The sequence below is a fragment of the Nilaparvata lugens genome, chromosome 2 (assembly GCF_014356525.2).
Source record: "Nilaparvata lugens isolate BPH chromosome 2, ASM1435652v1, whole genome shotgun sequence".
NCBI lineage: Eukaryota > Metazoa > Arthropoda > Insecta > Hemiptera > Delphacidae > Nilaparvata > Nilaparvata lugens.
Window position 1 is genome coordinate 41,867,939 of NC_052505.1, and position 14,911 is coordinate 41,882,849.

Consider the following 14,911-nt stretch of genomic DNA (forward strand, 5'->3'; position numbering starts at 1 on the left):
CTATAGTCTGATTTTTACTCTAATATTGGTGTATAAAAGAGGCTCCTTCTCCTTTTATATTATCTTTAAAATGCGAAATTCCCCAAAACCTTGTACTGTATATACGTCGACGCGCAATTTAGAAAGGAATATACTTGTCAAATTTCATGAAAATCTATTACCGCGTTTCGCCGTAAATGCGGAACATATAAACATATAAACTTTTAAACATATAAACTTAAAGAGAAATGCAAAACCGTCGACTTGAATCTCAGACCTCACTTCGCTCGGTCAATAAAAGATTTTCAAGCGAGTTTCAATCGCAAAAAAAGATAATGTGATTAGTAATAATTACCGATTGATGATAAACTATTATTGATTGGTTTTGATAAAGTATCAAGTTGATAAAATATTCATACTGAGATCTATTGAATCATCATCATTATTTATCATATACATAATAATTCATTCCATCCCAGTGTGGTGATCGATCCTTCCATTTTGATGAATTCTTCTCCTGGTTAAGAACGCACATCAGGAGGGTGGACAAACAACAACCAACAAAAATGTTGTCGGCCTTCACGGCTCACCTACTGCCAATATTGATGTTCAATGGAGCCTTTCTCCGAGATCAAATATGACAGAGTCGTGCCGCAACTTTGTTCTGTATTCAGAAGATACAAGTGACGCAGGCGCGTTCAAATAGTCGACTGTCGGCGGACGAGAGCTCAGTAGCTCGGGCGCATCCAGTGGCAACAGTCTGCACTCTCCTGTTCTCCACATTCATACGCAGTTCTCTTCTCGAAGTTGCGATTCTCACTGCTATGTCTATTCAATAGATGAAGTAAGTAGATGAGAAACAGATAATATGTAGAATTGAAGTTTTTACTCGTTCACGTTTACTCTATACCATAACCGATGGGGAAACCGACTCCATCTAGCAAAAATGACACTCGTTAGCATTGCTTGCAGCGCTGTTTTGCAGGTAGTCTATACTGATCCTGATTTCAACCGCTCTGCGCATCAACCCAATGTTCTGTTCAACACTAATCCGTGAGCCACTTTTTGCAAAACTTGAAAAATAGAGTAGAACTTGTAATGAGCCAATCAACAGATATTATGATAATCTATCAATAATAATCTCTCTCGCAATGTTTGGTTGAAGTTATATCGTACTTTATTGAAAGAAAGCTCAAGAATAAAGTCTCATGAGGACTAAAACGTTGGTGATTATAATTGAACTGAATGAATCTCGTAAATCGAGTAAATTGAACAGAATATGCTATCAAGATTTAACTTCATTCTGATTAATTATTTCATTCAAAAAGCCGTTCTCTGCCATCAACTACAGTGGAGTGGATTATAACGTAAGGATTGAGCATTTGGAAAAGTTGCGAATTTCAAATATATTGTCAATCGAATTTCCATCCCTTATCGATTCAGTTAACGTTGTGGAGTCTTGAATTTTTTGGATTTGCATAATTTCATTATCTTTCTGAATACAAAATAGAGACAAATAGTCTATCAAAGACATTTTTTAGAGAATAATTAGTTCTTCAAGGAGTGTGACATCGTTGATCATTGTGTAAGGATCTCCTGAAGTACAATAAAGTGATGATTCGCGTGGATACATCATGACAAGTTGCTGCTTAATCTACGGAAGTCATTAGCAGGGTCAAAGGAGGAATCTGAACAAAGTTCACTTTGATGACTAGTTGAGTTTGATTCTGATTGGTACCAACCAGTCAAGTAAATTTAAATTCTACAACGTGCTTATGAGTATGAAGTCCAATTAGCATTATTGTGGATGCAATCCATTCTCTTCAAACTGCTGTATGAATAATCAGAAAGTTACGTATGCAAGCATAGCTATTGATTTATTCAGTCCACGAATATCTGATGTCGGGTAAAACCGAACTCTGCATCAAAATAATATCTCTGAACTATTTCATAACCTATATCACAGTTTACATGATATTATGATATTCGGGCTCTCGATCACTTTTCATAAAGGATGAGATACTCTATATAATTATACTCTATTATTTATTTAGGGATGATTATATTTAATTCTATTATTAATTTTATATTATTATATAGAAATTATATTTTCTATACTCAATATCATGAATCAGGATCAAATAAAACTCCTGAGAGAAGAATATTCTATTAAGAATAAATTGAAGGGTTCTAACATTCACTGTTCCTCATGGAAACAATGTAATTTCCTAATTTTTGGCTAGCGAAAAATGTATTCAATGAATAGCCTAACTTTTAGATTACATTGAGCTCTTGATTTTTCTTATTCTTACCAGAAAAACTCTTTGGTCCCAAATCGATATGTATTCTAGTCAGTTAAATTATACCAAAAAAGACTATTTTCATTGGAGAGATGTGCACATTTGTCATCTTATCAACGTTAATAGACAAAACTAACTTCGATTTTATAGTTCAAGCTTGTTACCTCATGCATATGGAAAAACGCACCAGAAATCATGCAGGGGTTTCTTTGGAGGGCGCTGGAGAACACATTTGTTGACGTACAGCGCATGAAGATATATCGTTTCAAAGCTGGAAAAAATAATCTGAATTTCATAAATCTAGAATTTTTCTGCATCTCTCTCACAAAAAAAAGTTACAATAGAATGAAATTTGAAAGAAATTAGAAAAAAATGTTTCCTAGGGTTTTTGAATGAAAATGAGGTACTTTGAAAGTACTGATAAAATAGTAATAATAAAAGGAGCTTTCATTGAACATAAATTGGAGAGGAAGATATTAAAAATATTTTCGTTTAAAAAAACGGTTTAATATCTTGAACAATTATCGAAATACAAGCGATATAGCAAAATCCTAAAAATTTTGGCGGCCATCTTGTTTTCGAGGTGTTTGCCTATGATTTTGACTTATCATCATCACGATCTTTATTATGCTAGACCTACCGAAGAAATTGAGACATCTTCCATGGCTGTTACCGGAAAATGACCACGGAGTGCCTTTTTCATGATATTTGCGCTCAGACTAGTGTATCTAACGGGTATTTCTAATTGAACATAACCCTCGTAATATGATATCAGCCGAAAAGAGTCTTCTTTTGTTAGGGAGGCTTTGAAAAGATATTATAATGAAAAATTTATGATTTGGCTGTAGGACATGATTCTATATTTTTGGGTGTATTCCCCCTCCCACCACTACTAAATTCGAACATTCCCAAGGATATCTGTTGAGAATTGATTGTTCTTTCACGTGGTGTGTGGTTTCTTATCATTACTAGTGGAAAATCCAAGTTGTATAGGGTAGAAGTGGTGGGTTGTCATAATTTTTAAAAATCCTTGAAATATTCCCCTTTTTTGAGAATTCGTAGCTTGGAATCAAAAATGGTAGAGTCCTGCGCGACCACTCAATTTATTAAAAATTCTATTATCTTCAATTTTGCAGAGAAAAACTCAAGGTTTCCTAGATTGGATGGAAAACTTGGAAATAGTCCGAAATTTTAGGGTTTTGGGGTTTTTGGGGGTGGAGCCGCCCTCTGGCATTTCAGCGAATTTCAGATTCGATTTCAGCGCCCCAGAATACATATTGTAGAAACGTCGAGAAAAATTCTTTCGGGGCTGTTTCCTGAAAAACGACCATTTGACTGGACGATCTGTTTTAAATTTAACACTCTGTATAGAAATTATATATCTTGTGTAGAGTTGAATGACTTCAACTCTCTTAATGATTTCTTCATTGATGATAATTTGAAGATATTTCATTTAAACATAAGAAGTTATAACGAAAACTTTGATAACTTAGCAATTGGTTTGAATATAGTGAAACACAAAATGGACATTATAAAATATTGTCTGAAACTTGGCTTAACGGAGATGATGTAGGACAATATTGTTGGATGGATACGATACTTTGCGTACGACATCAAAACGTACCAGGAATGACGGAGTACTTGTTTTCATAAGGAAAACATTATCAGCAGTGGGAACTAGTATTAATATAGGAGGATTAAATGCATTAGAAATAGATTTTCATTACAACAAAAGTTATTGTTTACTTGCTGCCTATAGGACACATGACTCAATCGTTTCTTACTTCATAGATCATTTACGCGATTACTGCAATAAGACGACCAGAGATAAAACATATATAATAGCTGGGGATATAAATATAAATATTTTGAAACAGGACGAACAAACCGATTTATACTTGGAGGTCTTATGCGAGAACGGATTTGTCAATTGTATCGATAAGCGAACAAGAGTTCATAATATTAGTAGTACATTAATAAATCATATGTTTATAAAAAAAGACGACATTGACATGGTTCAGTCGGCAGTAGTTAGAGTACCAATAATACTGATCATTACGCTTTGGCTCTCCAGGTGAGTTCTAAGAGTTCAAGAGGAAAAGATACCTCCTCTCCTAAATTTATTATAGATAACAACATATTTTTTTCTTTGCTTGAAAAAGAATCGTGGGATACGGTATTGATTGAAAATGATGTGAATAGCGCAACTAATAATTTTTATCTAACCGTTAATAAGTTTATCGATAAGTCCAGGAAATGTGTTGTGAAAACTAATCCAAAATTCAAAAAAATCAAGCCGTGGATAACTGAAGGGCTGGTCAGGTCGGTTAGAGAAAGAGATAAATTGTACAAATTAGTTGAGAAACAACCATTTAATGTTGAGCTTGTGAATTACTTTAAGGCCTATAGGAATAGATTAAGTTGCTTGTTAAAAGACACTGAAAATCAATACTATAGAGATAAATTGAATGAAGCTGGAAACGATCCAAAAAAGTTTTGGCGTGTGATTAATGAGATATCAGGTCAAGATAACAAGAAACCGAGTTTTTCATTAGAACATTTTTCTAAGGAGATCGAAAATATACAATCACCATCACTTAAATCAAAAACTATTGCTGATAAATTCAATGACTATTTTTCGCAGGTGGGGCAAAACCTTGCAGAAAAGGTAAATTCTAGAGGTGATTATATTATTAATGATGAAGACTATTGTTCGAATACCGAATTCCACTTCAAAGAGGTTACTGATAATGATATTTTGCGCACTGTTTTAGAACTGAGAGGAATGTCTGCACCGGGTCATGATGGTATAACTACTAAAATTTTTAAACAACATATAAAATTATTCGTAAAGCCTCTAAAGTACATATACAACTTGAGTATCTCACAAGGCATCTTTCCAGATACTTTTAAGATAGCCAAAATTTTTCCACTGTTCAAAAATGGAGATAAGTCAGAAAAGAGTAACTATAGACCGATTTCTTTGTTAAGTGTTTTTTCTAAAGTTTTGGAAAAAAATAGTTAAACATCAATTGAGTGATTACATTGAAACCAACATCATTCTAACTAACAAACAGTTCGGTTTCAGGAAAAACAAGAATATTCCTGATGCTTTTTTCAGCCTGACGCAAGAGATTGATCAGGCTTCAAGTGTTAATCTGGGAAGTTCAGTAATATTTCTCGATTTGGCAAAGGCCTTCAATACCGTTGACCGACAAAAACTGCTGAAAAAACTTGATTTTATTGGAATTCTTGATATTTCATATCAATGGTTCAAAAGTTATCTTTCTGATAGAAAACAATTTGTTCAAATATTAGGAGTATATAGTAAACCAAATGTAATAGAGTATGGTGTGGTCCAAAGAAGTACTTTGGGTCCCTTACTGTTTTTAATCTATGTTAATAATGTGTCAAAAGTTCCAATCAAGGGGAATCTATTTTTATATGCTAACGACACAGCAATACATGTGACTGGTAAAAATAAACGAGAACTGTACCAGAACGCTACATCAGATCTTCATCTCTTGAAGAAATGGTTTGATAATAACATATTGAATTTAAATATTAAGACATCTAAATTCATAGAAATTCTTTCCAGAAGAAGGCAAGAAGACAGAATTAATAACATCACTCTACATTCTTGTACTGAACCTACCAATATACAATGTAACTGTGAATCGATTGAAAGTGTAGTAGCTTATAAATATTTAGGAGTAATGATAGATGAGAAATTGAATTGGTCGGCTCATATTGCATTCTTGAAAAGTAAAATTCGCTAAGCCATTTACATTTTTTACCAATTAAACAAAATTCTATCACTAAAAGAGCTACGAAATATTTATTTTTCTTATGTTCAGTCACTTATTGAAGTGGGAATTTTAGCTTATGGGGGTGCCTATAAAACATCACTAAAACCCTTGGAAGTTACACAGAAATCTATTATTAAAACAGCATTAAGAAAACGTATACGCACTCCTACTGATGAAATTTTTGAAGAATTCAATGCTTTGAGTATAAGGCAAATTTATGTAAGAAATATATTATTATACATGTACAAAAATCATAAAGATATGTTTAAGAAAATTGAGCAGAGTTATCGAACTCGTTCGTCAGAAGCAATAGGCTAGTCAAAACTCATACTTATTATATAGCACACACTCTGTATAGAAATCTGCCTGAAAATCCAAAAATATTCATAAAAAAAATGTTAATGACTGATTAAAGGAGATTGGGAGGACAAATATAGAAGTGATAATTCATTCATTGTATAAATAAAGCAAATGTCGTGTAATGATAGTCCAAATTTAACTCCAAATGTTCACATCTTTTATACTTAAAATCCTTCAAACTTCAAATTTTCTCTGATGTTAATACCTGGCTTACCCAAGAATGTGATAGATGCAAGTATGGGTTCAGTCCGACGTTAGCCAATCATCGCCAAGACCCTCTTCCACACACAGGCTTTGCCTTTGTGGAGAGTTTTCATGAAGTTTTTTAAAATAGAATGTTGTATTTTCTGGAGCTACGATATAATAACAACTAGATTTAGTTATAATGATTGATTTTTCAGTTCAACTGTAAGTTTTATTTATGATTGTTTGGTTGCAGAAGATGTAACGTTGTTTTATAATGAATATTTGTACCCTGAAATCATGATAATAAAAACCAATTTGATTTGATTTGATATATAAGTTATAGATATCGTAATAATATATTTTATTACGCCTACAAATGAATGTGACCCGGTGGTCGAATAAAGTCTAAGCATTTTTCAATATATTTACCCTCGTCGAAATAACATAATAATAATTATGTTGGAGGGCAAATAAAGAAAATAAAGGTAGGGATGAGAAAAATAACACAATAGTACCTATTCGAGGTTTGACCGCATTTCGTATGAAGTAATACCAGTGTACTCAAAGTACCTAGAATACAGGTACCAATCTAGGTACCTTGAGTGTATCCAGAATACAACGTAGCCTATAATCATTTTATTGTATTGTATTGAGTAATACTATCCATCATTGTTATATTTTTTGAACCTATTGCATTTCGCATTTCTATGAACGTAAGTTTCCGTTTGAAAAATGAATATTGAAGTATTGTTTTGAGGGACGAATGTCTGGGCAAATGAGATGAGGCGCAAATTCACGTTTGTTCTTCATCTATCATCATAATAATGTTCCAGGTTAATGTACCACACATCACAGCTTGAAAATAAAAAAAATATGACGTCGATTGAAAATTAAGAGTTCTTACAATTGACAAGACTCCAAGATTGTTGGCTCAGAACTCAAAGAGAGGTTTATGAATAATAGAATAAAAGAAAAATATCGGAAACGTCTAGAACGTTACACTCATTTATTAACTACTCGACCTTCTCTTTCTCATTCTTTTCAACAGTTCGTCCTATTTCATGAATAGCTCAATCCATTAATAATAAGTTGTCACACTGATAAATTGCAAGTTTCAATTCTCGAAAGCTGGAGTAGCTTGACTATTAAATTCTGATTATTAAGGGAATTACCGAGAGCCAGCAACAATGAGATTTGGAAAATGTTCGTACTGGCGTCATAGCTTCAAGAAATAATCGTCTTGCATCTAGCATGACTTTTGTTAAATCAGCTCTTTGAACAAACTTTTTCTCATCAAACTCTTCTCTAATTGGAAACTCTGTCACATTCAACCAGTTGATTCCAAAGCTTGCCCAAATGAAAGGCAAGGCTATTAACTCTTGCTCTCTTATTCCTACAAACGCAACAGTCATGTGGCATTGATACGCTTTAAATTTGAACACTTGTGTAGTTATGAATGTTATTCTCATTGAATTAATTATTCAATTGAAAATCATAACTCAATTGGAGAGATTGAGGCCCGTATGCAGATGCTCGTTTAAAGGTAGGCGCACATAGTTCGTCATCGGACGGACGGCACGTATCGGAGGGATCGGACGATTAGATTTGAAGCATTGTTTTCAATTGGAGTGTGCATACCTATATCGGAAAGGTATCAGATAGTATCGTCCGATCCGTCCAATGCGTTCCGTCTGTCGGATGACGATCTGTGTGCGCCTACCTTTAACCATCGATGGTTTAAAGTCGAACTCAAATCGTGAATCCGTATGCTGTTTCTATCAACTTCGTTTAAACAAAAGTAAACTCCAGAAATTTGAACGTTTAAACCAGCAACAGTAAACAGGGTGAGTAGTGAGTCAGTATTCAGCATAACCCAACTTCTATGACTATAATATAGAATACTAGCAGGGACCCGTGCTTCGCAAGGATCTATTTTCAAACTTGATAATCTGGAAACTTGACGTAATGAAGTTTTGAAGAATTGATAATAGGCCTATAACAATCCTTGGTTAATTAAGAATCTAGCATATATGCAAAATTTCAAGTTAATTAGTCCAGTAGTTCAGACGTGATGATGCGTCAAACATAATTTTCCTATCCCGTACGTGTATAAGCCAACTATTTTATTTCAGATAGCCTATGGTTGAAGACTGCAAGAGATAGGAGTGTGGAACAGAATAGTTGTGAAACTATGATAGCGCCAGAAGTGTCTCAAACTCAATAGTAGGTACTACATGAACTGTTTGAAAGTGATTTGAAAAAAAAATTAAAACAACAGAACTGAAAGTTGTCAACCTTATAATTCTACCACCATTTAGAGAGGCTTTTGTCTGAGCCGAATGAAATCTTCTATCTTCTATATATATAAATGAAAATGAATGTCTGTTTGTGTGTTTGTTCCCTATGACTTGAAAAATACTTGACATAACGGCATCAAACTTTGGGAATATGTTGTGTGGATATTGGGGATGGTTTCTGACCAGAAATTTTAATAGGGTGGCTAATAATGATTATTTATTAATCCATTTTACAGACGTATGTTTTCGAAATTGTCGGCCTAGCGGCTACCAAAGAACGGAAAGATGATCATGATTCAAGATCATATTGAGATTATATTGAAATTTAACAACCGAAATAGCTAAACTTATTCAAACTGAACTTGCTCCTGTTAGAAAAGAAATATCCGAATTAATAGTGTCCGTGGACTTTCTGTCTAATGAATTTGATAGTTTCAAGAAGGATTTAACATCTCAGAAGAGTGAAATAGAATCTCTCAAACGTGAAATCGCTGAGGTGAAAAGTGAAAATACGTTAATTAAAAATGAAATGGCTGAGCTTCAGCGGTATACACGTAAAGACAACTTGATTCTGTCTGGAGTTCCGGAATCGAAGAATGAATCTGTGTTCGAAGTGTTTGACCAAATATCTAATATTTTGGGGAGCTCGATGAAATCTAAGGACTGCTTGAGCATAGCTCATAGGATGCCTGGTGGGGTGCAGGGCGCAGTAAAACCCATCGTCTACAAGTTCATTTAGCGGCAGGACAAATTAGCATGGCTTAATGACTTCAAAAAAATGGCTAGTAAAGATAAATCTGGTCCGGGTATCTCGACCAGTGTTGTGAACAAAAAGCTGCCAGCTGGGCGTATTGTGGCTCACGACCACCTGCCACCTTTCTTCCTGGAGCTCTTCAAAAAGGCCAAACAACAAGCCTCCACCAAGGGATACAAATTTGTCTGGATCAGGGACGGCAAGATATTGTTGAGGAAGGTCGAGGGAGGACAAGTGCTACATATTCGAGACGAGAAGGACCTGAGCAAGATAACATAAACTTTAAGCATGAATATAACAACCATTACAGGACATAATTTTTTTAAATTCCATTCAATTTAATAATGAATACTCAATATAGTTTCGATGAAGTAATAAATTTGGAATGTTTTGATACGATAGAGAATGATGATATTATTAGTTTTGATTTTCGTTCTAGTATAGATGGTGAAATAACAGATACTGTTGATTTTTTAAATATCATACATATGAATATTAGAAGTATCAATAGGAATTTTGATGAGTTTGTTTATATTTTGCAAAATTGTACAATAAAGTACGATATAATAATTCTAACGGAAACTTGGATGACAAAAGATAAGAATTTTGTTTATAGCATAGATGGCTATACAGTTATTGATAAGCCAGGGCAACTGAATAATAGTAATGGATTATGTATTTTTGTGAAAGAATCGTTTGATGTTCATTATCTTAACTTTGAAAATTCGGCTGCAGATATTATTGCGATTAGATTAGTAGCTTTTAGTCACCCTATCACATTATTGGCAGTGTACAGATCTCCATCCTCAAACATAGAAACTTTTCTGAATGACTTAGATGTGAATATGTCTAATATTCATAAAAACGAAAATGTTCTTCTTATTGGAGACTTAAACATTGATTTTTTAAGTAACAGTAATTTATCAACTGAATATAGCAGTCTTCTGCAAATGCATGGTCTGCAATCCCTGATAAATAAGCCTACTCGTATTTCAGGTCACACAAAAACATGAATAGATCATATATTCTGGGAAAATGTTCATTTTGGAGAGAGTTATGTACTGAGCTCTATACAAAAAACCTGCATAACGGACCATTTTTGTACAACTTTTCATTTGGGAAATCCAATCACACTTTAGAGAAGAGTGGAGGGATCTTTACTAAGAAAATTAACTACATGAAATTGATTGATAAGTTGAAGGGGGAAAGCTGGGAAACTGAAACTTGCTTCAATGAAATCAATGTGAATTTAGATGATAAAGTTGATAATTTTTACAGTAAACTAGTTAGCTACATAAAATCTTCCACTGATCAAATAAAAATTAAAAACAGGAATAGACCTCTAAAAAACTGGATCACTCCAGGACTTATTAGATCTATTAGGGAAAGAGACAAAATGCATAAAAAATTAAATAGCCAACCGTTCAATCAACAACTGCGGAATAAATACAAAACATACAGAAATACATTAAATAAACTTATAAAACAAACTAAATTCGATTATTATAGAAATAAAATATCGCTTTCCAAAGGTAATAGTAAGAAGACATGGGAATGTATTGAGGAAATTTTAGACAGAAAACGTGTGTATAAACCACCTGACATCGACCCGGAAACGCTGAATAAATATTTCTCTGAGGTAGGAAGAACTTATGCGGAGAGGATTGATACTGGGGATACATTGCAGTTGGTACATTCACAGAATTTACATTGTGATGCGACTAACACTCCAAATTCATTTTTTATGTACCCAACGAGCTCTGATGAGGTATTGCTTACCATTGAAGATTTAAAAACTAATTCTTCTCTTTGGGTGGATGGACTAGGAAATATATGCTTAAAAAATATATCAGAATACATAGCGAAGCCCTTGTCGATAATATTCAACAAATGTTTTGAATTAGGCCATTTTCCATCTCATTTCAAAATTGCAAAAATAATCCCTCTGTATAAATCAGGTGCCAAAAAAGCTCCTGAGAACTACCGTCCCATAAGTCTTATTAGTAGCCTATCTAAAATATTCGAGAAAATAATTAAAGTACGAATTATAAAATATCTAGAAAAATATCAATTTATAGCTGGTAATCAGTACGGTTTCCAGGAGGGTAAATCCACTGAAGACGCTATGACTGAACTGGTTAGAATAGTGACCGATAATTTCCAGAATAATAAAAAAAAACATTGTCAGTGTATCTGGACTTGGCTAAGGCCTATGATACCATTCCACACAATACCCTTCTGAACAAATTAGAGAGAATAGGTTTCCGTGGACCAGTGTTGAAGCTATTTAAAAGCTATTTGAGTAAAAGAATCCAGACTCTTGGTTCTAGTAAAGTTACACTGTCAGAATATGGCCTTCCACAGGGGACAGTAATCTCGCCGATTTTCTTTTTAATCTATATTAATGATCTTTTGAGGATCCAAATGAATGGTTGTCATGCAATCTCCTTTGCTGATGATACAGCCCTAATATTTACAGCATCTAACTGGCGAGAGGTCAGGAGTTTGGCAGAATCTGGTCTGGCCCAAGTTAAGATGTGGCTAGATCACCACACTCTAACTTTAAATATAAGAAAAAGTGTTTTCATGATTTTCTCACCATCTGAAAGGTCCATACCTGCAGACATATTTCGTAACGGAATAAAAATTCACTCAGACTGCTGCGCCTATCATTATAACCATAGTGTTGGCTTACAGGAGGGAGGTGGAGACTGTGCATGTCAATCATTAAAGAGAGTGAGAGAGACCAAGTACTTAGGTGTGATATTAGATTCTCAACTAAAATGGAATACGCACATAAATAAGACTTGCCAAAAATTGAAACATATTATCCACAAGTTTTACAGATTGAACGGTCTGGGAGACTTATCTATTTTGAGATTAATATATTTCGCTTATGCTCAGTCTGTATTCCAGTATGGGATTAGGGTTTGGGGTGGAGCATTGGACACACATTTCAACAAAATTTCCTTGATCCAGAGACATATAATAAAAGCTGCCCTTGGTCGACCCAGACGATACCCCACACATCTTATTTTTACAGAATTCCCAGTCTTAACAGTTAAACAACTTTATGTGAAAAATATTATACTTTATATAATTAAAAACAGAAACCTATTCACACCACAAATCAGAACTTATAATTTTCGAATGCAATCCAATTCCCAAATTAACAGAACTGACCTTACTGTATGCCGGAGACAATTCACATATATAAGCAATAGGTTGATCAATTTAATACCATCGAACCTAATTACAAGTAAGACAACAAAAACTAATATAAAAAAATAGCAGACTGGATCAAATCAATAAACATAGCTCATTTTATACACATATGAAGTACTTTTAACAACTTTTTTCAAATAATTGGGTCCAAGTTCATTTCTTTTTTTCTTTTTCACTTCAATACATTTGTTAGTGTTGTATTTTGTTATTGATACTCGCTGCCAGCACACAAACCTTAGAGGTTTTGCAGGCAGCGCCTATATAATAAGTTTTATTATCAAAGTTTATTTTTATGTACTTATAGAAATTGTTTATATTAATGTGTAAAACTTTGTATTGTCTATTTTGATTTGTATTTTCGATATTATGGCAAATAAATTCGATTTGATTTGATTTGATTTGATATGATTTAGCATCAAAAGTTACCAGCTGTAATAAACACGTCACCCTATGATAAATTGTGTAGGCTACTGGTATTACAACGATAGTTTGGAGTTGAAGTGTAGTTGATTGGTACAAGCTGTAGATAATGGTTCCTTAGAAGACCTATACAAATAATTATCACTCCCCTATCATTGAGTAATCGGAAAATGTTGTAAAAAAAATATTCACTTCATGGAAGAGAGTGTTGTTCATATTGCATTCATTAATGTCAAAATAATTTACAATTTTCTTTACTTCAGCTAAGCTTATATTCATCCTAAAATGGAAGATGGAAATAATATGTAATTCCTGGTGATCCATCGTTCATCGCATATTTCGTGGACCATCTATTGACAATCAACAACTATGAAAACATTGTATTCATCTTTGAAACGCTGATTTATCAGTTCCTTTTTTTTTTATTCCACACTTTACTGTTAGATAAGTTGACCAATTCATTGAGAAGAATATGTTTTGGGAATAATGAATGCTGCATGACTAAGCACATAGGAAGTTCTTAGTTGCCAGCCCGGGAATCGAACCCGGTACCTCTGGGTCCCGGGTCCCGGTACCGGGTTCGATTCCCGGGCTGGCAACTAATTTTTGGATAGTAGTTCTCATCGAATTTCCATCTAGCTGTCAACCCTGTTGTCAATGTCTGCAGTAGCAGAAGTCTTCGGGGTGATCTACAGCATTTATTTAGGATTTTCATTAAATAATAATTATATATTAAATTAGCATTTGAATAAATGCATTCTCCATTTAATTCCATCTGTAAACTGGTTGGCCGCTATGGCTTCGTATAAAATGAGCGCTGCTATCCGGAGATTGTCAGTTTGGTGTAAGGGTAAGCATTCCTGACTAGCAATTGGGAGGTCCGGGTTCGATTCCCGGGCTGGCAACTAATTTTTGGATAGTAGTTCTCATCGAATTTCCATCTAGCTGTCAACCCTGTTGTCAATGTCTGCAGTAGCAGAAGTCTTCGGGGTGATCTACAGCATTTTTTAGGATTTTCGTTAAATAATAATTATATATTTAATTAGCATTTGAATAAATGCATTCTCCATTTAATTCCATCTGTAAACTGGTTGGCCGCTATGGCTTTGTATAAAATGAGCGCTGCTATCCGGAGATTGTCAGTTTGGTGTAAGGGTAAGCATTCCTGACTAGCAATTGGGAGGTACCGGGTTCGATTCCTGGGCTGGCAACTAATTTTTGGATAGTAGTTCTCATCGAATTTCCATCTAGCTGTCAACCCTGTTGTCAATGTCTGCAGTAGCAGAAGTCTTCGAGGTGATCTACAGCATTTATTTAAAATTTTCGTTAAATAATAATTATATAATTCTATTATTATTGTTTTAAATGTGATAATAATATTTGTACTGATAATAACAACAATGTTATTATAATTAGTACAAAGCTATGCCAAAGTCATGAAATCAAAATAATTTGTTATTATGACAAAAAAATAATAATAGAATGAATAGACTCATATAATAGAACAAGAACCCCAGCAATAATAAGAATTCAATTATGGCAATATATTCAATACCCTCTTGAATATTGTATAAAAAGATG

At 33.9% G+C, this 14,911-nt stretch overlaps 1 protein-coding gene across 5 annotated transcripts in view; it reads left to right on the forward strand.

Moving 5' to 3' along the window:
- The first annotated feature begins 709 nt into the window (after positions 1–709).
- Positions 710–14,911, forward strand: part of LOC111051536 (sex peptide receptor) — a 343,318-nt gene continuing 329,116 nt past the window's right edge. For 2 of the 5 annotated variants that reach the window (XM_039421249.1, XM_039421253.1), the window contains exon 1: positions 710–823. The gene's annotated coding sequence lies outside the window, so the exon portion shown is untranslated. The remainder of the gene's footprint in view (positions 824–14,911) is intronic. The other 3 variants (XM_039421250.1, XM_039421251.1, XM_039421252.1) reach the window with 2 other exon arrangements.